General features: G+C 34.6%; 1 pseudogene across 1 annotated transcript; it reads left to right on the top strand.

The window, feature by feature from the left end:
* Positions 1 to 4028: 4028 nt before the first annotated feature.
* LOC143610745 (zinc finger CCCH domain-containing protein 43-like) lies at positions 4029 to 7661 on the top strand (annotated as a pseudogene). Its single transcript, XR_013149638.1, has 6 exons — positions 4029 to 4532; positions 5850 to 5915; positions 6079 to 6197; positions 6270 to 6495; positions 6576 to 6848; positions 7193 to 7661. The product of XR_013149638.1 is annotated as a zinc finger CCCH domain-containing protein 43-like (transcript).
* The last annotated feature ends 242 nt before the right edge of the window (positions 7662 to 7903 follow it).

The raw sequence follows: 7903 nt of genomic DNA, 5'->3' as shown, positions 1-7903 counted from the left end.
CTAACACATTTACATGGTTGTGGTAGACATGGTGGCAAGGCAATTGATAAACAGTCAGCTTCGGTGTCGAACACTTAGTAATACTTGTTTTATAGGCTAGCTACCTATCGATATATAATTGACATAACATCATCTGGTAACGCAAACACTTAAACGCAAACATTTTCTTTATTTATATATGTGAACTCACCAACCCTGTGTTGACACTTTTAGTATGTTATTCTCAGGTAGCCGAGGCGGGCGCGCGGTATAGAAACATGCATTTCATTGAACTCTATCGTTTTTGCAAACTTGTTTTAAACGGTTATTAAATGGGTTTTAAGTCGTCCTGCGTGGCGCAAACACTTGGTTTACGAATTTACGCTTCCGCACTTATTTAAACTTAAATGTTTCATGGTTTGAAAACTTTATTTATGGTGTTTGATTATAACTAATGATTCCGATCTTGTTAGTTCACACCCTCTAACGGTAAAACTCCGTTAGTGGATTTTGAGGGTGTGACAGGTCTTCACTTGAAGAAGGTAAGGACCGGTTTCTAAGACCTTATATGATCATCTTGATTGTCATAACTCATATGATCCTTAACAATTCTTTTAACAAGTACCTAATGTCAAGTGATGCCATGTCTCCCTTCGAAAATGATTGTGGCTTGCCTTACGAGTTGTATTTTTCTTTCTAGGATTGTTGATATTAAACTTTAGAAAAATATTATGAACGTGTGTTTTATGTGGATTACCAAGTGAGATCAGTGTTGACAATCCGCTCTTTGGTTTCGCCGTGTCGACTTTTGAAATTGATGGTGTGAAGAAAGATGTTGGAGTTTTGAGGCTTTGAGCAAATAGAAAAATAGTTTGATCAGGAAATTTAGTCTATGAATGAATCACCAAGTGACATTTGTCCCCTATTATTTTCTTTTACAAGAACAAGTGTAAGTGTGTGTGTGTGTGTACGGAAATTAGACCGATTTGTCCAAACAATAACATAACATAATCTTTTGATTCTCCGAGAGTCCCGTTTTGTGTGTGTATGTATTGAAATTAGACCGATTTGTCCAAACAACAACATAACATAATCTTTTGATTCTCCGACGGTTCCGTTTTGAACCGTCAAGAACAAGACGATAAAACAAGGATTTGATATAATATGATGTTGTACCAGAGGAGAAGGATCCATGTCTGATGATTATTTAGTGTGAAACAAGAGAATGAAAGCAGGTTTGTTTGTGATTTGAACGGCGGTGGAGATGTTTGGCGGTGGTTGAAGAGAGAGAAAGAGTTGAGAGTGTCTGGAAAAAATGTGAGGGGATAAAGTGAATGAGTTTTTGGTTTCCCCTTTATATAGGGTCAACCTATCTCGCAATAGAGTCAAAACTTCTCGAATGTTAAATGATTTACACCCTCAACCCTGCAACTCTAATAATATTTATAGATTTAAACCCGAAATTAAGAAAAGGGTTAGTGTAAATATCTAACATGTTTAAGTTGGATTGTGTTAAAGCAAATATCAAACATTATGAACATAAGACAATATCGGTCTTATCCAGAGTAAATGATCACTACGATAATAAGGTGAGAGTAAAAACACTTATGAATGGTGTGGATGTAAATGATCATTTACTTTGTTATAATCATACATTATATATTTATGCTTATATTTATACCAATCACATCTATTAGCAATACGGTACACTAGATGGGGCAATTCCCTATCCCTTTCCAGAAGGCTTTCTCTTATGTGATTGCGAGTACTATTATGATAATGACCTCTAACCGTTTTCCCTTGGACCATTTTTTGTCTTTTCCTGTGTAGATGTACCTTTTGCCTTAGTTGTTCTAGGACGATACACTTATAGGTTGAGAAAATGTGGATTTGGGTCTCTTTTGCGCCTAAAGCAGAAACTACACTAGATGTTTTGTTTACGAGAATTAAAACGAAATCAATTGACATTTACTTTGTTATAATCATACATTATATATTTATGCTTATATTTACACCAATCACATCTATTAGTATTTTGGTACACTAGATTGGGCAATTCCCTATCCCTTTCTAGAAGGTTTTCTTTTATATGATTGCGAGTACTATTATGATAATGACCTCTAACCGTCTTTCTCTTGGACCATTTTTGTCTTTTCCTATGTAGATGTACCTTTTGCCTTAGTTGTTCTAGGACGATGAACTTATAGGTTGAGAAAACGTGGATTTGGGTCTCTTTTGTGCCTAAAGCAGAAACTACACTAGACGTTTTGTTTACGAGTATTAAAACGAAATCAGTTGATTGTTTTGTGTGTAATTATTATGGCTTATTTAATGTTTGAGTAGGACTTACTTTGTTTTTTTTTCTTTTTTCCTAATTATGTTGACTCTAATTATTAAGGGTTTATATTGGGTTGTTGAAGTAAACATTTGCTCCGGGTAGCCAACAAGTATCAATCGTGGTGTAACATGAACTTTGTGAACAAGTAAAATACATAATTAAACATTACAATAAAGTTATTGTTTAATTTATTCTTTTTAAACGACTCCCTCTTTTAAAAATTCACACTCCCTCTTTTAAAATGAATTTGTGTCACCTCAACCACCTATCTCAGAGATCATTGGTTTGTAGTTTAATCTCGTAATAAAAGGTTTTAAGTATATTATTGTGAACCACTTTAACTAAAATTTTGAAATAATGGACACAAATAATCATATTAGAAGAGTGAATAGGGCGTCCAAACCCATATAATATATAACAATTATTACAATAACTACAGTATAATATGTTGTTGAGAGAACCACAACTTCAACTTTAAAAATTGAAACGACATCCTGCCTCACAAATCTCATTCTTTCTCTTTCTTGCCTTTCTTACCCTTTCACTCTTTATCTCATGAATCGAACGGACACAAATGGAGCATATTCGTGTTTTTGTTTATCTTTAACCGAACAAACGATCAAAAACAAACAATTTAACTAACAAGGATTTCTTCTTTGTATTCGTTAATGTGTGTAAGTCATGCTTGCCGTGTGCGCATATAATGTATATATGTGTGAACGCTCATGTGTGCAAAAGTGAAATTGCACTAATTTGACGTTATTTTACTAATCTCGTGAAAATAACATTAAAAGTGTCGGAAGGTTAACCAGGCATCATGTGGTGGCGTTGATAGCCGAAAGATAAGGGTACATGCACCAATCGGCCGGTGTACCGATGGTTGAGTGTTATGTGCCTCATATCCAAGGCTTGATGCAAAACTACTATCGAGCAGGGGCTCTCATCGGAAGCAACCTCTCTATTCATACAGGGTAAATGTAAGACTATCTACATCTTACCATTCTCAGACCCTACCATAGCTTTGCTATTGGTGGATATATTGTGTACGATGATAATAATGCTGATGATTCGTTAATGTTTGTCCATTAACAGTAAAATAATCATTTCATAATTGTAAACAAACGATCATAAATGAATCGGTGAATAAACATAATTTAGTTAAAACCAATTAAAAGTAAAAATGGACCATAATTTGTTAACCTCAAAAGTTATTAAAATTAGATTAAATTATACAGCTCGAAGAAAAAAAAGAAAAAAACTAGATTAAATTATAACAAGTCTTAAAAAATATTAAATGATTATATAAACAAATGTAAACTATTAAACATAACGAACGTAACGAGAAACATAAACGCTACAAACATTCATCAACATTAATGAACGAGACATATGTTTGATTCGTTTCACTAAATTAAGTTTGTTTCTTTTTGTTCATTTATAGTTTTTAAATAAATAAACTTATATATTAGTTAATTTAATTAATTTAATTTAATATGTAAAATAATAATAATAATAATAATAATAATAATAATAATAAATGGTGATTTAGCTTTAGACGGAAATCAATCATCCGTGAAATCACACTATTAATTTTGCTTATCGTCAAACTCTCGTCTTCAAGGTTTCTTCGAAAATATGAACAACTCAATTTTGAGTGTTAAATAGTAATAAATAAATGTGGTTATTACAAAAATGGAGAAGTAGAGGTAACATGGAGGAAGACCCAGATTCAGTCCTCAACTCTCATCCACTCATCGATAATGATAATGATAATGATAATGATAATGATGATGATGATAAGCTGCTAATACAAGCTCTCGCTCAAGACCTCCAAAACCTAATATTATCCTGCACACATAAAGAACAACAACATTCACTTGTAGCAATAAACAACCAAGCAGTAGATGAGAAGGTGGAAGTGGATCCGAATGAAGTTAGGGTTTTAGAAGAACGAGAAACTGGTGAGATTGAAATTATATGTGAAACTAATGAAATTGGGGATTATGAGAATAATAATAATGAAGAAGAAGAAGAAGAAATTAGGGTTGAGGATGTGGAAGATCTGGAGAGTGAGAGTTTAAGTGTTGGTAAATCGAAAGGCTATCATTATCCGTTGAGACTAGATGCCGAGGATTGCGCGTATTATATACGAACTGGGATGTGTAAGTTTGGGTCAAATTGCAAGTTCAATCACCCTATTAGAAGGAAAAATCAGGTGGGTTTATTTCTCATCAATTACATTATGTTTTAAACTCGGATGTTATGTTAGTTGCATCTTGTAGTTTAAATTTCGAGAATTGGATATTAGTAAATAATTGAAAAAGATTTGTTTTTTAGCAGCATACTAAGGAGACAAAGAAGCACAAGGAAGAAAATGGGCAGACTGAGCACCGCAAGGTATTTACCGTCTCTATTGATTCAGAGGCACTGTTGTATGGTTTTAATTTGGTTCAATTTATCACAAATCACGGCTGTGTGTCGCGATTATAATGCTTGATTTACTTATGCCTAAGTTATATAACTCATGCCATTAGTAGCACATCTTGATCTTTATTAGGATAATCTATGATCTTCAGCCTCCAAATTGTATAGCTAATCCTGATTCCTGACAATCTTGAGTCATTATGATTGGAGTCTTTATGCCTTTGCAGTTCTTTTTACAAATTTGACACGAGTTTACTGCAGTATCGTGTATTTGGTGTTATGTTACTTCATTTGGTTATCAGTAGCATCTAGTAGTTAGATACTCAAGAAACCTTACGTTGAATCTCAGCGACTCTATAAGTTATTGAAAAAGACTTGTTTTTAGCAGCCTATCAAGGAGCCAAAGAAGCACAAGAAAGAAGACGTGGAGAGGCAAGGACAGACTGAGCGCAAGGTATTCACTATCATTGTTTAATAATGTTCCCATGCAATCTTTATTAATTCAGATGCGGTGTTGTACGGTTTTAATTTGGTTTGATCCATCTCAAATCGCACTTGTGTTTTGTCACGGCTGATGATAATACTTGATTTATCTATGTGCATAAGCTATATAACTGATGCTATGTAATACACTGTCATTCATAGCCCTTTTTGGTGGATGGAGCGCTAACCTTGATATTTATTACGATAATCTTTGATCTTCAGAATTCAGCCTCCTGGCTGTTGGTTAATCTGACAATCGTCATTATGATTGGTGTGTTTATGATGTTGCACCTTTATACAAATTTGGCTTTAGTTTACTCCAGTATCATATATCTTCGGTGTTACGTCATTAGATTATCAGTAGCATGTGGTAGTTAAAATTTCAAGAAACCTTACATTGGATCACAACTACTATATAAGTTATTGAATAAGACTTGTTAATTTTTTTTAAGTTGTAGTTATTGGTGTGTTTTATTACTTTTTATAGTTTATTGGTATATGGTTCAGAGGCCCCAATAGGTTTCTCTACGGTTTATAGGTTTCTCACTTATATATTAAGGGTTCTCCCTCCGTTCTAGTTACAACATTCAGTTAAATATTGTCTCTTTTACATTTTTTTTACCAGCCTATTAAGGAGACAAAGAAGCAGAAGGAAGAAAACATGGAGAGGCAAGGGCAGACTGAATGCAAGGTATTTACCATTATTGTTCATATACGAACTATATTGATTCAAATGCAGTGTTGTACAGTTTTAATCTGGTTTAATAAATCACAATTGTCTTTTGTCACAACTGATGATAATGCTTGATTTACTTATGTGCCCAAGTTATATAACTGACTTGAGTTTACTGCAGTATTATACATCTTCCGTGGGCTGCAAGCTTGGAAAGGCTTGCAAATTCAATCATGGAATAAGAAAGACTGTCAAAACACCAGTGGCAGAGTACAACTTTGTGGCCTACCAATCCGACCGGTATTAAACTATTTACAACCATAATTATATTTTATATAAATCGTTTTATTTTTTGACTTAATTTCCTTATAGGGAGAAAAAGAATGCCCTTACTACATGCGTAATGGTTCTTGCAAATACGGTTCAAGCTGTCGGTTTAACCATCCTGATCCTACGGCAGTTGGAGGCAGTGATTCTCCCACAGCGGTTCCATTACAACCCACACCCCAACCAAATATTCCCAATATGTCCTCATGGTCAACCCCAAGACCACCCGTGATGTACCCACCCACCAAATCCAGATTGGAATGTTTATCAGGTGAATGAAACTGACTGATTAATATTAAGTTCATAATTTATTAAATAAATAACTTATTTTCATGGTTTTGACTTGTTTAGGCTCCTGCTCCAGTTCCTGCTCATTTATACCCGAGTTCAGAGCAGGGCGTACCTATACCACCGGCTTTCTTCCTCAACAATCCACCGAGTAATAATACCAGCATGTATACTCATCAGCAGCAGCAGCATCAGCAGCCTCCTATGTTATTTTCAGGGTATCCCGAGAGGCCCGGTCAACCTGATTGCGGTCACTTTATGAAAACTGGAGTCTGCAAATACCGGGCATCATGCAAATATAACCGTCCTCCGAGTTGATTCACCAGAACTTCAAAAGTAAGTTCGTCTTCATATGTCATTTACATTACTCTAAGAAAGTTTAGCTTTCAATCATAATGCATATTACATGAATAATATAGGTGTCTTAGCTTTATGTTATTTCAAATAGGTTATATAAAAAAATAACTAAAAAGGGAATGGGTTGGAAATCACCCATTGTCAAAAGTAGGATTGTAAACAAACCAAATGTTCATTGAACCGTTCGTGAACCATTCGGCAGGAAATCCTTTTATGTTCGTTTATTCAATAAGCGAACGAACATGAACAAATATTTTTGTTTAAGTGAACGGGAACATGAACACATTTACTCATTAGTTATTAATATAATATATAAAATGCAGGATCAGAATATATGCACTTACTTCAGTAGACATGGAACATGCAAATATGGGTCAGCTTGTAAGCACGATCATCCAGTAAACGATAACAGCAATCCGAACGCTGCAGGAGAAGGGTATGATGGGTCAAACGAGCCTTGGTCGGTGTTTCAACAATCCGGGTGATCAAGTGGTGCAATTTACCATCCTCGGATATAAGTGTAATGTTTTACTTTGATTTTGTTGGGGGATATTTAGAAAATTGTTTAATGATATCAGGATGTGCTTAAATTATTTTCGTAGTCAAGTCTTGTACTGCTGCAGCCTATGCTTTTGTTTGAGCCAATGACTGCTTTGCCCTTGAGTATTCAGTGGCATGCAAACAGGCAATAGATTATAGGGCAAATGTTGAAAATCCTATTGCTTTTGTTGAGAACTTGAATCAAAGTTGTTTTACTTTTTTTTATATGGTTGAGTCATTGAACTTATAAAACCCAACCAAAAGGTCTGTTATAGACCAAATCATACTAATGACATCTTTGTTGCTTTTTGTTGCAAGTAACCCTAACAAACGGGTTGATAAGACAAGGTTCGGTTCAAACAACTAATTGGTTCGCATCATAGAATAGACTGTTAGGTAGCTGATTAAGGATGAACCTATAACTCATGTGATTTCTAATGACTTGTCCTTAGGTTGGGCGATGAGAAATCTTGCGTCTCGGAGAAACTTTTTTC

Source organism: Bidens hawaiensis, unplaced genomic scaffold (assembly GCF_021521415.1).
Source record: "Bidens hawaiensis isolate Kalapana, Puna unplaced genomic scaffold, B.hawaiensis_p1.1 tig00027754_1, whole genome shotgun sequence".
In the NCBI taxonomy this organism is placed as follows: Eukaryota; Viridiplantae; Streptophyta; class Magnoliopsida; order Asterales; family Asteraceae; genus Bidens; species Bidens hawaiensis.
The sequence above is the reverse complement of the archived record's forward strand: the minus strand, read 5'-3'. Positions and strand labels throughout refer to the sequence as shown.